The sequence below is a fragment of the Triturus cristatus genome, chromosome 5_2, assembly GCF_964204655.1.
Source record: "Triturus cristatus chromosome 5_2, aTriCri1.1, whole genome shotgun sequence".
Classification (NCBI taxonomy): Eukaryota; Metazoa; Chordata; class Amphibia; order Caudata; family Salamandridae; genus Triturus; species Triturus cristatus.
The window spans coordinates 645,507,864-645,527,999 of NC_140588.1; positions in this window are offsets into that span (position 1 = coordinate 645,507,864).

The window sequence follows — 20,136 nt, forward strand, 5'->3', positions numbered from 1 at the left end:
CAACACAGCCAGCAGTGTCCTGTCCCACAACTCCTGCCACAGACAGATGACAGCTGACACCCGCTCCTCAAAGGGATCAAGCTGCTTCCGGGGCACTGGACTTCAACCTCATGGCTGCCTTAAGGTTGTTTGCCTGTTTCCTTTTTGTCCTGCCAGCGCTTTTTGCAGTCACTCACTGTCCTCAACGCTGTTGATCTTGTCCACAATGGTCTTTCAGATAGCCGTTTTCCTCCCTAATGACATTTTGGAGTTAACAAAGAGCTGTTGTCAGTGCTCTATCACCTCAGTGATCAGAATGTCATTTTCCTCCTCACTAAACTTCCCTTACCCTGGGACTCTTTCAGGACATCCTGGCTGGTACTGGGGTTGTTGGTATTGGTGTACTGGGCTCTTCTCTCTGCTGTCTCCTCCATGGCTGCTTTCAGGTAAGTGTGCCATTTATTTTAAGCTAGGCACACAAAAGTGATGCTAGGATGGCCATCATCTATTTTCTAGACGCTAAGCAGCTCAACGCATCAATTTTGAGCATTAACGTCAGATTTCTTTATGACATGGCACACAAAACAGTGTCAGTTTTTATGATGCCAGCTGCCTCCATATGCCATGGTGCATCATATTGTAAATACAACGCATCCATGGTGTAGGAATCTGTAGTACCATGGCTGTTATTTTGTAGGCGCTTCGCTGCAGCAGTGCAGCAACATGCCAGTTCTTGTAAATATGCCCCTCTGTATAAGGTTCTTGGTCTCATCTTCTTTCCAAGAATGTTAGGCTTGATGACGTTTCACTTGTTCCAGGGTTCATTTAGGTTATGGACACAAACTTTTATCAGCTGGTGCTTCATCAAAATTTGGAGTATGCATCTTGTGGTACATATAGTCCTTCCAGAACCACACATTTTCATACAAAGAACTCTGACGGCAGCCGAGTTTACACTTTCCCTTTTCTTATGAAAACTCAAGCTGCCTTACGATGGATATCTGGACCCCAGTCTGCTGCATTTGCATTGGCCCCACTGCACCAAACAGGGCTGAAGCATTTGCTTCCATGAACATGCGTAGGTGTAATCATAGGGTCTTTCACGTTTTCAGTGCTGTCATGCCCCTCCACCTGGAGAAGTCAGCCCATAACCCTTTCCTCTCATCAGAGCTGCATGCTGCGTCCGCTAAGTCTAACACACTGCTTTTACCCAATCCGCAGGCAAGTCACGGGATGGACCTATCCAACATCCCGAAATCTCCCGATGAAAAAATGTATCGTGTTTCATACATAGCCATGGTTCATGTTATTTTATTCAAAAAAGTGAAAAAGCACATCTTTAAGACACTTCAAGCTCTCATACTTCCTACCGGCACAAGAATGCACGCATGTACCCAAGCTAAAGACATTGTATACCTGCTTTGGACATTGTACGCTCAAACATTTGCAATATTTTCAAAACATCAAAACAAAATGATAAAGGTAGAAAAATATTAAAAGGAAACACACAAGAAGACCATGTCAAATCAGTAATCTAAAATGGCTGCCTAATATCGGTACCCTACCATTAGATATTACATTGTTTTGCGTTTGTTGATGTAGTGCACATTTGCATTAAAGGGCCTCTTAATGCGTTAGAAAAATTGCATCATTAGAAAACAAGATAACATCACTATTTTCAGTACCTTTTCCAAAAGACACTTAATTTAGAAGGAAGTGAAATATTTCAGTCATTTATTTAGAAACCAGATATGACATAGCCTTGTAAGATTGTCTCATATACATGTGTTATATACATTAACTTCTGGAGCTTTGATTCGTGATCTTCAAACTATCAATAACTCTTGATTCACTGGCGAATACAATGATTTTCTGTAATGCATAAATATCAATTTTGTTATCATAATAAATATTTCAAGATTATATATATGCGTGTGTGTATATTCCTTGATAGTCCACTAACCCAGCAGTTGAAAGACCCTTTACACAATGTTTTGTTAAAAAAGGTAAAACATTTCTTAGTTTGGTTCCAATTTCGTGGCAATTTATACCTGAATCATTAAAATTCCCAGCTTTTATGTTTGCCAAAGAAAGACCTTTGCGACTTTGATTGTGTAAGCAGTCCAACATTTCCAAAGTTTTGCAGCACTAAGTACCAATAAAAGCTATTTTATTGCTCTCCAGTCAGTGGAACCTATGTATCACTGGGGCATGCAAGAAAACTCTTTAGCTGCTACCTGGGAATAAATGCTGTCATTGAACCAGAGAGTAATGATGCAGACAAAGAGGCCAAGCGCTGCTAAGTCCTGTGTAATATTTGACCTTCTGATCATTTAGCACTGAGCTGGGAGTAGATTGCAGCTGTCAACCTTTACTTTCCAATTAAACGCACAAAGCAAGAAGGAGCAAAGCTTTACTACTTTAACTGAAATTAAGCAGCTCACTTTTGCATCCAGATTATATTTTAAATATAAAATCTAACATTTTTAAGGTTCTGTTCCTCTGCTTACATTAAGTTAGATATGAATGCAGATTGTATCTAACCTTGGTTAATGTGCAATATTAGAAATGCTTTTGGTATTTATAAAATTGTTTGTTAAAAATTATTATATGCACTGGTCACTTTAAAATTGAGGACTGAAAATCACACTCCTCTTATCCCCTTCACCTCTCTCCCTGTTTCCCTTGTCTTGCAGCTCAACTGACATTCAGGGCAGAGAAAATCGTCTACAGACACTTTGACCCTGTATCTCCTTACCTCTTCTCCCTTGTACCTTCTGGAGTATGAGACAATGAGAATTATGCACTTTAAACCTCAAGAAACAAAGAATGATTCATTTAAATCTGAAGTGAGCAATTGCAGTGATTGGAATGTACTTTACAAGTCACAGTATGCACAACACAACATATGCACTAGACACTTTACCGTTTGGACCTCTTTGCTTCAGTTTTAAACACATATGAAAAATAATATACTTTACATCCTAAGATCCATGTGTGTGTTTTTAACAATGATCAATTGCTTATGATGTTTTACAAATTACTTAAATCTTGTATCTTTTCTTTCAAATTAATGCGTAACTTGCACATCAATAGATTCATTTCTATGTATTAATCTCAGCCTGTAATGGAATTAATTGTAAACATATGCACTGCTTGTCAGGATTTGTTATGCCTAGTCTTTCTTCTAATAGAAAGAAAAGTAGTTGAACACACTGAGAACTTTAAAAGAGACATTCTAGGCACCAGGACTCAATGGTCCAGTAGAAGGCTGAGGGCCGAAACGCGTAGACTGTCCTGTACCATTTTGTTTTGCACTATGGTGTAAGATAATACAACAACACGTACTTGAAACCTCTGCCTGTGGTGCTGTGATCCTTCACCGAGTGATTGGAACGGAGGATTTTGGAGCATATGAGTGCAGAGACTGTGCTGCACATCACTAGCACCTGGGGAGTGAGGAGAAGCGATGGGGAAACACACAGCCGTTGGAAGTGAAAGCAGTTTAGAAACCCACTGACGCCACTGCCTGCGGCAACGAACGCGGCAGCCGGCGAAAACATCAGAGGTGAGTAGGGGGGTGAAGCGTATGAGTCTGTGACCCGGGCGCTGCAGAGGCAGTGTCAGAAGTACGGACCACCGCCAAACCCGGCACCCGAAAACCTCTGAATGGGTAGCTGTGCTGGGACTGTGAACGTGGGTAACGCAGGAAATAAAGGAGAAGCTGATTTGAACACTGCATTTTGAAAATAACGCGCACCGCTTTCCTGTTCTTCCATTCTTGCCCACCACATGGAAAGATAACGCAGCAATTCCCGATACAGGCATTTCCCCGGAATCTGGCTAAAATCAGATGTTAGTCAGTGCACCAGAGGAGTCACTACAAATAAAATAAGTAAACCATAGGCAAAAACGAAGCGGATAAAGAACTGTTACCAATCCTGAAATTGACTATTTCATTATGACTGAGAAGAGTAAAAACAGAAAACAACGTGCAAGTGAACTGCTCAATGACGATGTAGCACCATCAGCTAGTAATACTCTGGGAGAATCCTTGGAAAGGAAAAAAGGAAAAAGAACAATCACCTGTGTACTTAAAGAATTACAACAGTATCATATTTTAGAAGTAAATAAATGGTGGGAGAAATAAACCTTGGAAAAATACATCGAATTCAAGCGTATCCCACGGGGGTTGAGCATTCCCATCATGCCAACCTTAAATGATCTGGATGCAGATTTAATAAAACAATGGCAGACAGACATCAATGAATGCTCATTTAAATTGATGAAAACTTTAATTCTGCACGCTGCGAGAAAGCTGGAAAAATTGGTCGCTCTAATTCAGGACCTGGAAGAAGAACTTCAGCAATACCCTGGAAGTAAAGAGAATAAAGCACTTATCGAAACACTAGAAAAGAAAACGAATAAACATGAAGCAGATGTTGAGAAATGTAAAGCCAACAAGTTTAATAGAGATCGATTGGATTATGCCCATGGACGCATATACACTTTCGCACGAAAGTATGATATGTTCAGAAATCGGGTAATTATGGACAAATGTGCTGGGCATGAAACCCTTGAAATGATTGAAAGCTCTGTCCTAAGTTCTGCTGATGAAGAAGCAAGTACCTAAAACCTGGATTTTTCTGGGGAGATGAGACTCATGCAAACGATAACGTGACAGCGGGGGAGAGGAAGAGGAACAATGTGGGGGAGAGGCCAATCAAAGCCACCACCAGAAGAAAAAGAAGAGGGGGCAAAAGGCAAAGGAGGAAGAGGAAGGACAAAGCGAAACTAAAGAGAAATCTTATTAAAGACAACTTGGTGATCAACATCTCCAACAAGATTCTTTCTGTAGCACAAACATCACTACTAAATAAGGGACTATCATTCTGCCCCCATAAAGATCTGAATATATCGAATCTGCGCATTGACCTTTACAAGTTTTGCAGGAAAATAAAATTGAAAAAGTACCTTGAAGAAAAAACACCAGTACACCCACAGCGGTTAACCACCAATCAGGAAATCTCAATTCTGAAGCAAAGAGATATACCCACATTACGTTTATTAACTACCTTACAAGAAGAAGAAGAGTTAGCATCAGAACAACAAGAATCCTTACTAGAATCTGATCGAGAATTGTGTAGAAGGATAGGAATTGAAACAAACCACGGGGGCAAAAGTGGAGTAAAAGAAGATCTACTTTCTGTCCACAACTGTCAGCAGGGAACAAGGTCGACCTATTCCATGAAATTATGGTGGAAGAAATGAACAGGATCGCACATAACACCTTTGGGAAAAACAAAGATATCTCGAATAATAATGATGAAAACGAAGAATAGAGGGAAAAAGAAATCCTGGAACTTGTCACCCGGTGAACATCAAGCCCTTAAAGAATTACGAGAAGACACATTGATAATCAAAAAAGCCTCAGATAAGGGCGGAAATATTGTGATTCAAAACCGAAAGGATTACATAGCTGAAGCTGCAAGACAACTTAACAATCAAGATCTTTACAAGAAATTAACATCAAATCCAATAGTAACTTGGACGGAAGAGTACCATCAGATGCTACACACATGGAAAGAAAGAAATGTAATTGATCTTGAAGAATTTTTATACCTTAAAACTGATCACCCGTCATGGCCACAATTTACTTTCTCCCAAAAGTCCATAAATCTCTACTGAACCCACCAGGCAGACCGATAGTCAGCTCCATTGGCTCTCTGCTTGAATCCACATCACGCTTCCTGGATATCTTCCTAATGAATTATGTCACTGTACTTCCGTCTTATCTGAGAGACATGATGCATTTTTTTAATAGGATAAAAACAATTGAATGGGAAGATAACTTTTTGATGGTAACAATGGATGTCACATCGCTTTATACGTCAATTCTCCACTCTGACGGCATAGCTGCTGTAAAACACTTCCTACAGTCCAGATCAGTCAGCCACCTGGAACATTCAGAAATGTTGATTGAAATGCTCTGATACTGCCTGACACACAACATCTTCCTGTTTCAAGGTGACATCTTCCTACAAAAACAAGGGACTGCCATGGGTACATCTTTTGCACCAACCTACATGAATCTTCTCATGGCAGTCTGGGAGACAGAAGTATTGAAGAAACGGGAATCTCAGAACCTTAAAATTTGGTCCAGATTCATCGATGACCTTTTCATAATCTGGGAAGGAGATCACACTGACCTACAAAACTTTGATGACTCTCTGAACACAAACAAGTCTGATCTATCCTGCACATCAACAATCAGCCCTACAAACATCATTTTTCTGGATGTGGAAGTGTTCATTGAAAACCAGAAAATATGCACCAGAATGCACAGGAAGCCAACTTCGTGCAACAGTGTTTTACAAGCCAACAGTGGACATCCACAAAATTTAAAATGGTCCATACCTTATGGCGAAATGCTGCGGGCAAAAATGAACTGCTCTGAAGCAACAGAAATTAACTCCCAAATTGAAGGAATGAGCAATCGCTTCTCGGAACGAGGTTACCCATTAGATGCAATCGAAACACAAAAACAAGAGTGGCCCTGAAAGTAAAAACCGAATTGCTAAAGCCAAGACAAGCAATGGCAGAAAGAAATCAAGACGAAAACAACACCATTCGACTTACAATGGACTTCAATAATCAAAGTGGGAGATTAAAGAAAATTTCCCGAAAAAACTGGAGCATTCTGATGTTGGATGAAACATTACAAAAGACACTGTCTACACACCCTAACATCATGTACAGAAAAACTGCGTCTCTGGGGGACATTCTCACACAAAGTCATCTTGAGACTCCAAAACCAACAACAACATCATGGCTGAATTTACCAGGATTCTGAAAATGCTTTAAATGTAAAGCGTGTGAACACGTTGAGAATGCTGCATCATACCAACTGTGTAATGGCCAAATTGAAAATATGAGGGACCACATAACTGGAATGCCCCTGCAAAAAGCAATATGTAGGGAGTACTATCAATCAGTTAATAACAAGAATTCTACAGCACCTATGTGCCATCAAGAACAAAGACTTCACCTACCCCATGGCCAAACACTTTCATGAGTTCCATTCTAGCGATTGTCAACATTTGAAATATCGGGGGATCAAAATTGTGAAAGCCAAAGAAAGAGGTGGGGACAGAACTCTGGGCTTGCGAAAAACAGAATCTAGATTAATTTTAGCAATTGGCATGGAAAAACCGTTTGGTCACAACCTGGATGCAGAATTGCATATCCATCTGCAATAAATTAAGACATGCAAATTCATCAAGGAAACTGTAGATGCATCAAAATCGTAACGACCAACAACACTCTAGCCACCAGTATCTACTGTAAGAGATTGACAAACCTGACCATATATTGCTTCTAAACTAATTGAATTCTCAAAAATGGATTATGGGTCTCCTCAGAAAAAACTCTAAAAAACAATATAAAAATGACAACAGCCTAATCTAATGGCTATTACATCATCAAGGCAGTGAAGAAAAGACAAGAAGTGAATAATTGGGACATTGTCATCTCCCAATGGAACATTTTGTGTTTACTGTAATCGTAAAAATTGAGTGTAGAAACTGTATGGCCTTTTTTAATAATGAAGGATCTAGCAAGAACTGAATGAAAGAAATGAGAGAGCATGAGAATCATGAAATTAGAATGTACTTTACAAGAAAAATAGTTTGTTAAAAATTATTATATGCACTGGTCACTTTAAAATTGAGGACTGAAAATTACACTCCTCTTATCCCCCTCACCTCTCTCCCTGTTTCCCTTGTCTTGCTGCTCAACTGACATTCAGGGCAGAGAAAATCATCTACAGACACTTTGACCCTGTAGCGCCTTACCTCTTCTCCCTTGTACCTTCTGGAGTATTAGACAATGAGAATTCTGCACTTTCAACCTCATGAAACAAAGAAAGATTCATTTAAATCTGAAGTGAGCAAGTGCAGTGATTGGAATGTACTTTTCAAGTCACAGTATGCACAACACTACATATGCACTAGCCACTTTACCGTTTGGACCTCTTTGCTTCAGTTTTAAACACTTATGAAAAACAATGTACTTTACATCCTAAGATACATGTGTGTTTTTTTAACAATGATCAATTACTTATGATGTTTTACAAATTACTTAAATCTTGTACCTTTTCTTTCAAATGAATGCCTAACTTGCACATCAATAGATTGATTTCTATGTATTAATCTCAGCCTGTAATGGAATTAATTGGAAACATATGCACTGCTTGTCAGGATTTTCTACGCCTAGTCTTTCTAATAGAAAGAAATGTAGTTGAACACACTGAGCACTTTAAAAGAGACAATCTAGGAAACAGGACTCTATGGTCCAGTAGAAGGTTGGGAGCCGAAAATCGTAGACCGTCCTCTACCGTTTTGTTTTGCACTATGGTATAAGATAATAAAACAACACGTACTTGAAACCTCTGCCTGTGGTGCTGTGATCCTTCACCGAGTGATTGGAATGGAGGATTTTGGAGCATACAAGTGCAGAGACTGTGCTGCATATCACGAGCACCTGGGGAGTGAGGAGAAGCGACGGGGAAACACACAGCCGTTGGAAGTGAAAGCAGTTTAGAAACCCACCGACGCCATTGCCAGCGGCAACGAACGCGGCAGCCGGCGAAAACATCAGAGGTGAGTTGGGGGGCGGGGTGAAGCGTATGAGTCTGTGACCCGGGCCCTGCAGAGGCAGTGTCAGAAGTACGGACCACCGCCAAAACCGGCACCCGAAAACCTCTGTATGGGTAGCTGTGCTGGGACTGTGAACGCGGGTAACGCGGGAAATAAAGGAGAAGCTGATTTGAACGCTGCATTCTGAAAATAACGCGCACCGCTTTCCTGTTCTTCCATTATTGCTCACCACATGGAAAGATAACGCAGCAATTCCCGATACAGGCATTTCCCCGGAATCTGGCTAAAATCAGATGTTAGTCAGTGCACCAGAGGAGTTGCTACAAATAAAATAAGTAAACCATAGGCAAAAACGAAATGGATAAAGAACTGTTACCAATCCTGAAATTGACTATTCCATTATGACTGAGAAGAGTAAAAACTAGGGGTGGGCGGAATTTGCGTAATCGCGTTACGCAAATCTCCGCGAAACGGTAAAAAATCTTCGCGAACATGCAGAAATTCCGCAAACACGCGGAATTGCATGTTCGCGATGCTTTTTTCCTGTTCACAGTTGCTGTTTGCTTGCTCGGGGAGAAATATCTCGCGAACACGCATTTCGATAACGCGAACAAGAAAAAATTTCGCGAAGTCGCGGAAAGCAGAATTTTGGGCAATTTCGCGTTCTCCGCGGAATGCGAAATTACCAAAATTCCGCAAATTCCGCGAGCGGAACGGAATTTACCGCCCCGGCCTAGTAAAAACAGAAAACAACGTGCAAGTGAACTGCTCAATTACGATGTAGTACCATCAGCTAGTAACACTCTGGGAGAATCCTTGGAAAGGAAAAAAGGAAAAAGAGCAATCACCTGTGTACTTTAAGAATTACAGCAGTATCGTATTTTGGAAGAAAATAAATGGTGGGAGAAAGAAACCATGGAAAAATACATCGAATTCAAGCGAATCTCACGGGGGTTGAGCATTCCCATCATGCCAACCTTAAATCATCTGGACGAAAATTTAATATAAACAATGGCAGACAGACACCAACGAATGCTCATTTAAATTGATGAAAACTTTAATTCTGCACGCTGCGAGAAAGCTGGAAAAATTGGTCGCTCTAATTCAGGACCTGGAAGAAGAACTTCAGCAATACCTTAGAAGTGAAGAGAATAAAGCACTTATCGAAACATTAGAAAACAAAATGAATAAACATGAAGCAGTTGTTGAGAAACGCAAAGCCAGCAAGTTTAATAGAGATAGACTGGATTATGCCCATGGACGCATATACACTTTTGCACAAAAGTATGATATGTTCAGAAATCGGGTAGTTATGGACAAATGCATTAGGCATGAAACCCTTTAAATGATTGACAGCTCTGACCTAAGTTCTGCTGATGAAGAAGCAAGTACCTCAAACCTGGATTTTTCTGGGGAGATGAGACTCATGCAAACAATAACGTGACAGCGGGGGAGAGGAAGAGGAACAACGTGGGGGAGAGGCCAATCAAAGCCACCACCAGAAGAAAAAGAAGAGGGGGCAAAAGGCAAAGGAGGAAGAGGAAGGACAAAGCGAAACTAAAGAGAAATATTATTAAAGACAACTTGGTGATCAATGTCTCCAACAAGATTCTTTCCGTAGCATAAACATCACTACTAAATAAGGGACTATCATTCTACCCCCATAAAGATCTGAGTATACCGAATCTGTGCATGGACCTTTAACAAGTTTTGCAGGAAAATAACATTTAAAAAGTACTTTGAGGAAAAAACAACAGTACACCCACAGCCGTTAACCACCAATCAGGAAATCTCAACTCTGAAGCAGAGAAATATACCCACATTACGTGTATTGACTACCTTACAAGAAGAAGAAGCGTTAGCATCAGAACAACAACAATCCTTACTAGAATCTGATTGAGAATTGTGTCGAAGGATAGGAATTGAAACAAACAAAGGGGGCAATAGTGGACTAAAAGAAGATCTACTTTCTGTCCACAACTGTCAGCAGGGAACAAGGTCGACCTATTCAATGAAATTATGGTGGAAGAAATTAACAAGATGGCACATAACACCTTTGGGAAAAACAAAGATATCTCGAATAATAATGATGAAAAGAAGAACAAAGGGAAAAAGAAATACTGGAACTTGTCACCCGGTGAACATCAAGCCCTTAAAGATTTACGAGAAGACACATCGATAATCATAAAAGCCTGAGATAAGGGCGGAAATGTTGAGATTCAAAACCGGAAGGATTACATAGCTGAAGCTGCAAGACAACTCGATAATCAAGATCATTACAAGAAATTAACATCAAATCCAATAGAAACTTGGACGGAAGAGTACCATCAGATGCTACACACATGGAAAGAAAGAAATGTAATTGATCTAGAAGAATTTTTATACCTTAAAACTGATCACCCGTCATGGCCACAATTTAATTTCTCCCAAAAGTCCATAAATCTCTACTGAACCCACCCGGCAGACCGATAGTCAGCTCCATTGGCTCTCTGCTTGAATCCACATCACGCTTCCTGGATATCTTCCTAATGAATTACGTCACTGTACTTCCGTCTTATCTGAGTGACATGATGCATTTTTTTAACAGAATAAAAGCAATTGAATGGAAAGATAACTTTTTGATGGTAACGATTGATGTCACATAGCTTTATACGTCAATTCTCCACTCTGACGGCATAGCTGCTGTAAAACACTTCCTACAGTCCAGATCAGTCAGCCACCTGGAACATTCAGAAATGTTGATTGAAATGCTCCGATACTGCCTGACACACAACATCTTCCTGTTTCAAGGTGACATCTTCCTACAAAAACAAGGGACTGCCATGGGTACATCTTTTGCACCAACCTACGTGAATCTTCTTATGGAAGTCTGGGAGACAGAAGTATTGAAGAATGTGGAATCTCAGAACCTTAAAATTTGGTCCAGATTCATCGATGACATTTTCATAATCTGGGAGGGAGATCACACTGACCTACAAAACTTTGTTGAATCTCTGAACACAAACAAGTATAATCAATCCTTCACATCAAGAATCAGCCCTACAAACATAATTTTTCTGGATGTAGAAGTGTTCATTGAAAACCAGAAAATATGCACCAGAACGCACAGGAAGCCAACTTCGTGCAACAGTGTTTTACAAGCCAACAGTGGACATCCACAAAATTTAAAATGGCCCATACCTTATGGCAAAATGCTGCGGGCAAAAAGGAACTGCTCTGAAGCAAGAGACATTAACTCCCAAATTGAAGAAAAGAGCAATCGCTTCTTGGAACAAGGTTACCCATTAGATGCAATCGAAACAGCAAAAACAAGAGTGGCCCTGAAAGTAAGAACCGAATTGCTAAAGCCAAGACAAGCAATGGCAGAAAGAAATCAAGACGAAAACAACACCATTCGACTTACAATGGACTTCAATAATCAAAGTTGGAGATTAAAGTAAATTTGCCGAAAAAACTGGAGCATTCTGATGTTGGATGAAACATTACAAAAGACACTGTCTCCACACCCTAACATCATGTACAGAAAAACTGCGTCTCTGGGGGACATTCTCACACAAAGTCATCTTGAGACTCCAAAACCAACAACAACATCATGGCAGAATTTACCAGGATTCTGAAAATGCTTTAAATGTAAAGCGTGTGAATACGGTGAGAATGCTGCATCATACCAACTATGTAATGTCCAAATTTAAAATATGAGTGACCACATAACTGGAATGCCCCTGCAAAAAGCAATATGTAGGGAGTACTATCAATCAGTTAATAACAAGAATTCTACAGCACCTATGTGCCATCAAGAACAAAGACTTCACCTACCCCATGGCCAAACACTTTCATGAGTTCCATTCTAGCGATTGTCAACATTTGAAATATCGGGGGATCAAAATTGCGAAAGCCAAAGAAAGAGGTGGGGACAGAACTAACTATAACGGGGGAATTTCATTGGTTTTTTACGAGTGAAATATCCACCTAACTATAACATGTGTGAAACCTATGGTTTTTTAAGTGAATTTGCAAGGTTTTTTAAATGCTAATTCCTAACTATAACGTGTGTGAAACCTATGGTTTTTTCAGTTAATTTGTACGTTTTTTTAAATGCTAAGTTATGTATGTATTATTATTTTTTTAATATATTTATTTTTCAATAAACTACGTTTTTTTAATGGTTTTTCACCGTGCGCGCACCCCCGCGATTTAAAAAATATAATAATTTAAATGTTTTTTTCTGCCTTCGGGGTCCTTCAGGGACCCCCTGACAAAGGCTAGGGGGTCAGGAACTCTCTACCCTGCCCCCTTTTCACGTTCGCCACCTTCCTTTTCCACTCTCTCACTGAAAACAAACAAAATGGCGGCCGACACTTCCTGATTTCGACCGATTCGAACGTTGACTGACATGTAACAACCAATCAGAATTACGCTCGCGCACGTTAGGGTGCGCTCACGATGCGCGCACTGTGCGCACACGGTGCACGGCTATAGATATGTATGAGCTTTTAACTGCAATTTTCTCAGGAACTACTGAACAGATTGACTCCATATATGCAAAAGGCACATCCCTGAACTGAGGACTACCTCTCTGCCAAATTTCAAGTCATTCTGTTCAGCCGTTCGGGCTGTACCTTCGACTAAAGGTCGTATGGAAAAATGCATGGGGAAAATGCGTTTTGGGAACCCCCTTTTTTTCTCGGCCCCCGCTTGACAAACCCCCCCGAGACTTTCAGGGTAGGAGCTGAGCGGAGCGCCCCATTAGTTTTGAAAAATTCGCGAAGATTCGTCAACCGGCGCCAAAGTTATTCAAAATAAAATTTTGAGATTTCCTATGGAAACATGGTCCTAACTATAACTATCTACTGGCGACCGCCAGTAGATAATATATATATATATTTTCCACAATGGTACAAGGGCTCCGGACATCCTGGCACTCAGAATCAAAAGGTGCGTTTTCCTCGCGGTTGAACCACACCGCCAATATGTGCCACAATTCCTCCACAGAGAAGAAAATAGGATCGCACTCCAGCGGTTAATGATTCTCTAATTTATTTTTTTGTTATATTCATCAGTATTCCACAAATAAAACCAACGTGTTTTGTCAACCTCCGTTGACTTGATCACGGTTATTTGTGTTGCGACAAACTTTACATTTTAAACAAATCATTTCAAGGAAATGTAGTGACATCATTTCCTGTGAGTAATGAGGCATTCACCTAAGGACTCCTGGGAGATGTAGTCCCCTTACAAATTTACTCACTCCCTATGGTGTGTTGTAAATTGAGGGATTAAGTCCACTTGAGTCCTGAGGGTCCCTGGGGGACAACTAGCCCACCACTTACCTCCAGTAAGCACCACAGAGCTGCGTTGCAGAGTGGTGTAAAAAGGGGCATGGCCTGGGCCACCTCTCTGCAACGCAGCACAGTGGCACTTACTGGAGGTAAGTGATGGGCTAGTTGGCCCCCAGGGACCCTCAGGATTGAAGAGGAATTAATTCCCTAACTTAAAATGCGCCACAGGGTGTGTTTGCACACATGTCACCTCAGGCCCCGCCCCCTCCCTTCACCACTGTGCAAATGCACCCCGTGGCACGTTTTGAGTTGGGGATAAAGTCCCCTTGAATCCTGAGGGTCACTGGGGTCCAACTAGCTCACCAGGTACCTCCAGTAAGCGCCACAGAGCTGTGTTGCAGAGAAGTGTAAAAAGGGGCGTGGCCTCTGAACACCTCTCTGCAATGCAGCTCCCTGGCACACACTGGAGGTACCTGGTGGGCTAGTTGGCCACCAGGGACCCTCAGTATTCAAGGGAAATTAATTTCCCAGCTTACAACTTGCCAGGGGGCGCGTTTGCACAGTGGTGAAGGAAGGGGGCGGGGCTTGAGGTGACACATGTGCAAACAAGCCCTGTGGCGTGTGTAAAGTTGTGGAATGAATTACTCTTCAATGCTGAGGGTCCCTGGGGGCCAACTAGCCCACCAGGTACCTCCAATATGCGCCAGGGAGCTGCGTTGCAGAGAGGTGGCCCAGGCCATGCCCCTTTTTACACCTCTCTGCAACGCAGCTCTCTGGCGCTTACTGGAGGTACCTGGTGGGCTCAGTATTCAAGGGGAATTAATTCCCCAGCTTTAAACGTGCCAGGGGGCGCGTTTGCTGAGTGTTGCAGGGAGGGGGCGGGGCCTAGCCACAATGCCGGCCTTTTAATTTTGTTTTTTAAGAAGGGGGGCTGTGTGACCCCCCCTTCTCTTGGCTTTTTTTAGCGCCCTGGGGACCTCATTCCCCAGGGCCTGGCCCCCTTTTTTTAAAATAAAAAAGTAAATGGAAGGGGGACTGTGTGGGTCCCCCTCCCGTGGCCAATTCTGGCCCCGGGGACCCCATCCCCGGGGCATGGCCACACACATTGGGTTTTTTTAGAAGGGGGGCTGCATGGTCCCCCTCCTAAGGCCTCGATTGGCCCCGGGGACCCCATCCCCCGGGGCCTGCCTTTGTTTAATATTTTTCTTTTTGGGGAGGGGGCCACGTGGCCCCCCTCCCGGGCCACATCTGGCCCCGGGGAACCCATCCCCCAGGGCCTGGCCATCCTTTTTTATTTTTTTGTGAGGGGGCCGCATGGCCCCCCTCATCAGGCCAAATATGGCCCCAGGGAACCCATCCCCGGGCCTGGCCTCTCTTTTGTTTTAAATATAAAAAATACTCAGGGGAGAGGGGCCGTGTGGCCCCCCTCCCGGGCCACTCCTAACCCCGGGGACCCCATCCCCAGGGCTGGCTCTCTCCTTTGGGGACTCTGGGGGGAGCCCCAATGCCCCCACGGTCCCTGCCGGCTCCCCACGTCCTGTGGGAGCCGTCATTGCTTTTCCACATAGGGAGCCGCTAACATTCAGCTCCCCATGTGGAAAAGCAATCTGCTTTGCTTCATTGAAGAGAGAGCAGGTTTCTCTGCTCTCGCTTCAAAGAAGCATAGCAGTTTGCAATGACAGGGTGGGAGCCGCGCTGCTCCCACTCTGTCATTGCAAACAGCAGTGTCCCGTGGGTGGGCACCCCGGGACACTGCAGGAGCCGGCCCTGGGGGGTGGCGATCCCCAGGGCCTCCACAGGCTCCAGGAGGGGGCCCAAATCTGTACAAATCACCGGGGAGGTGATCCTTAACGAACCCCCAATTTACATATTAGTGCCCGGGTGAGGTGGCAGTCCCTGGGGCATGTGGGGGGCTCAAGTCCCCCCCACACGGGAGTATTTTTTTTTTTAAAAGCCCCGGGGAGTCATGGTCCCCGGGGTAGCGGGGGGCCGTGTGCCCCCGCTAATTAATTAATGAAAGTCCTGGGGGTTGGCGGTCCCCGGGACTTGGGGGGGCCATGTACCCCGCAAATATTTTTGAAAAGCCGCAGGGGATGGCAGTCCCCGGGGCAGTGTGGGGGAGATTGGGGGCCCCCACACATTTTTTAACTGCCCCGGGACCTGGCCCACCCGGGGGCCTAATTAAACGAAGCACGGGAGCCCACGCTTCGTTTTTTTAAATTTACATCCGAAATTTGCGCTGGGTGCGCGAATATCGCTGATTTTCTTTTTTTTAAATTGCTTTTTTTGGCTCTGGGGGTCCTTGTGAGACCCCCTGAGCAGGCCTAGGGGTTCAGGGTGTTTTTACCATGCCTCCTTTTCTTGTTTTTCGTGTTCCTTTTTCTGGTTTCTTGTGCCTCGGTTCTACCAACACTTCCTGGTTTGGAGTGTTGACATCCAATTAGCATGAAGATCGTGATCGGGAGGGTGCGCGGATCCTCCACGCCTCTAGATATCACTATCTTTATTTCCTAATTTCTCAAAAACTACTGAACGGATTTACACTATTTTTAAAAAGTTCGCTTTCTGAGCCAAACAGTACCGTCTTGCCAAATTTGGTGTAATTCCGTTCAGCAGCTTTTGCTATAACCGTGTCTAAAGTTTCCGATGGGAAATTGATTTGTTGACCTCTATTTTTTGAATTTCTCAGGAACTACTGAACGGATTTACACCATTTAAAAAAGGGCACTTTCTGAACGAAGGGCTACCTTTTGCCAAATTTGGTGTAATTCCGTTCAGCAGTTCGTGCTGTAGCCGTGTCTAAAATGTCCTATGGGAAATAACATGGGGAAAATGCGTTTTGGGACCCCCTTTTTTCTCTGCCCCCGCTTGATGAATCACCCCCAAACTTTCAGGATAGGAGCTCACGGGAGCGCCCCACCAGTTTTAAAAATTTTGCGAAGATTCATTATCCGGCGCCAAAGTTATTTGGAAAAGAATGTTATGAATTTCCTATGGAGACTAGGTCCTAACTATAACTACCTACTGGCGACCGCCAGTAGGTAATATATATATACATATATACACTTACATATACAGTGAAGATATATATATATTCACTGATTTTTTTTTTTTAAAGATACGTTATAGTTGAGAAATGGAATTTAAAAAACCTTAGAAATTCACTGAAAAAAACAAAGGTTACAGTGATGTTATAGTAAGGAAGTAGATTTAAAAAAAGTAGTTAGGCTCAGATTTACACATACAAAACCACAGAAATTCAGCAGTTGTAGTTATATGAGCTAACCATACCTGCTTATGACCTCAAATATTACATTAGTCATCACATATCTTTATTTCTCTTTGTTGTTTCCTCTTTCTAGGTGTGCTGCATTCTGCAGCACACTTAGAAAGAGGAAAGTTCCTCTAAGGACTGTTTTCCTGCAGGAAGGTTCCCCTTCCTGCATCGAAACAATCCATCCTGTAACACTGGCACCCTTGCACTGTGGCACAAGGGTGCCTGCATTGGTGCTAGTCTCCATCGAGTGTGCCTGCACAAGGAGAGGGCATGAATGTGTCATGTCTTGATAGATATGGCACATTCATGCTCTCTCTCAATCAGGCAATACAACACAGCAAGTTGCCTGATGTTGCGTGATATAATGATACATTTTGCCCCAAGTATATTACTGCTCTATTTAAGAGTAGTCTGTCTTTTTCCCACTTTCCTTTCACCAACAAATAACACATCATATGAAATCTATATTATTTAGGCGCCTCTATTGGATAAGGATAACATTTTAGAATACAGGCCAGACAGGGAACCTTACCAAAATGATCTGTTCCTCACTGACCATTTTAAACACATCTTCACCTTTTGTGCTAAATAAATTTCTCCCACTTTTCACACTTCCTGCAAAGAAGAGTTACAAATGAGTCCTGGCACAGCTCAAAATGACATCCATTATGGCAATTTCTGACAACGTATAGAGATATCTGCTGGGTCAGTGGACATCTCTATATTTGGTGGGCATTGTAAAGGCAGTACAGTCCTCTGTCACCTTGCCTGCCTTTACTCTGTGTGCTAAATCCTAAATCAAGCCCTTTTAGGTGTTTGATTGCCAGTAATATGCCTGGAAAGTTGAGCGTGGCATAGCTTTCCAAGCCAACTGCTGCAAATATTTGTAAATTTGAAAAAGGAGTACATTTGCGCCCATTAAAGGAGTATTTTTGCTAATCTTTTGGTAAAAAGGTCAATACGGGGTATAGTTACAAATAAGTGGTGCAACACAGTGCAGCAATTACACTTACTGCACTCATCTGAAACGAGCAACATTGTGCCATATCCTCAAGGAAATGATGCATTTCTGCTCTCTCCATGTATTGGCACACTCCGGGCTGCCTAGCAACAACACAAGCCCCCTTGCACCTTAGAACATGGTTGTCCATGTTGTGGTCAGAATAGTTTATGTGCAGGAAGGGCTATCTTCCTGCACAAAAAATATCTGGGGGGGCTCTTTCCTTTTGGTATGAGTGCGATAGAATGCAGCACAATGCAGAAATGAAATAACAAAGAGAACTAAAGATATTTCTTCTTGTTACTCCAGCCTCAGGCAGATGGACAGTTATGTTGCACACCTCTGTCTAAATCTATTTGTTAATATAGGCTTGCATCAAAATTGATGGGTGAATACTTGAGAACGCTAATGCACCACCAGTGGAACCCCTACCTGATGCAAAGTAACACATGGAAGCTCAATGAGCTGCATTGCATTACTTTTATTACAAAACCAGTCACATCAATATTTGTGTGGACTTTTAAATGCCCAAAATAAGTTTGCATCAGGGCAGCGTCAAAACGTGTTGCAACCCCAAAGCACAGTCTTTGCAGTGAACCGCATCAATTAAATTCATATGTGGCAAAGCTAAAACAATTAGACCCTCACCTGTGCTATTCAACAGTTGTTTTCTAATTCCTGGATCAAGGTCAATAATGGGGGTCTCACAACACTGCTTCGTTAAAAACACTCACTTAAGCAGGCATTTGTTTTGTTCACACTACTTTTTAATTTATATGAATTTGCACTAAAAACTAAATATATTAGCATGAATTCTCATTCTCCTAAATAGGTATTTATTATATAATCTACCTTCACTATGTAATCAGTTTGAGTCATTTAGGCAATGCTGCTATTGCTCTCGCCAGGTTACTAACAGCCTTAAACCTGAAACTGACTATATGACTCTAAATCTAGTCAATATCAAAGCAGTCATTTCTAGCAGAAAACAACAAAAATTGGAATTCCTGAATGTGGTTATTAAAATATGTTATAAATATATTGACATTGGGTTTGCAGAACAAGGTGGTTTCTATCAGTACCAAAGCTAACTCTATATCCTTTGCCTCAATCGTGCTGGCAATGAAAATTTGCAAAGTTCCAGTACCCATCCAGTGCAACATGCAGATACCTGTGATTAGACTTTGAAAATCTACCTCACAGGTGCAATTCAAACTGGATGATGGATCAATGAAGCAATCACAAGTTTTGGAACCTTTGTTCAAAAAAATAAACTATAGCCTTATAGCCCGCCGTAGCGGTTTATAGCGGCTATTAAAGGCCCACTCCCATGTTAAAGGCCTGAGCCTAAGGCGAGGGACTTTAACAAGGGAGCGTGACTTTAATAGCCAATATAGCCCTGCTTCAAAGGGCTATTAGGCTATTAGAACATTCTGAACTAGAGGGCAGAATGTTCTAACAAATAAATCTAAGGCCTCTCAAAGCTCAAGGGGATTTAAGTCGCCTCGAGCTCCGAGAGGCCTTTGTAAAACATTGGAATGTTGCTCTGCAGGCCTTTACCGGCCCGTAGAAGCAGGGAGCACTCCATTGTCCTCAATGGAGCTCCCAACATTCCAATGCTCTAATATTAATTAAAGAATGCTCAAGATTGCACTTTCAAACATCACAAATGGGAAGAAATGGGAAAGGAGTTAAACCGGAATGGAAGCTCTTGAGGAAGTCATCCAAACTCTGCTCTAGACTCCTTGGAAGCCCATGAGGTTTGGCATATCCCCTTCTGTTCACTATATTCTGTGGGTCTCCTTGTTAAATCTATCACAAACACCACCTTCGCCTTGCTCTATAAGATAACATAATGTTCCTGCTACTAAGACAATGAAGTGATTATAGTTCAGGATAGTATAGGGTTTTCTTGGTTGGGCTCATAATCAACTTATTAGAGAT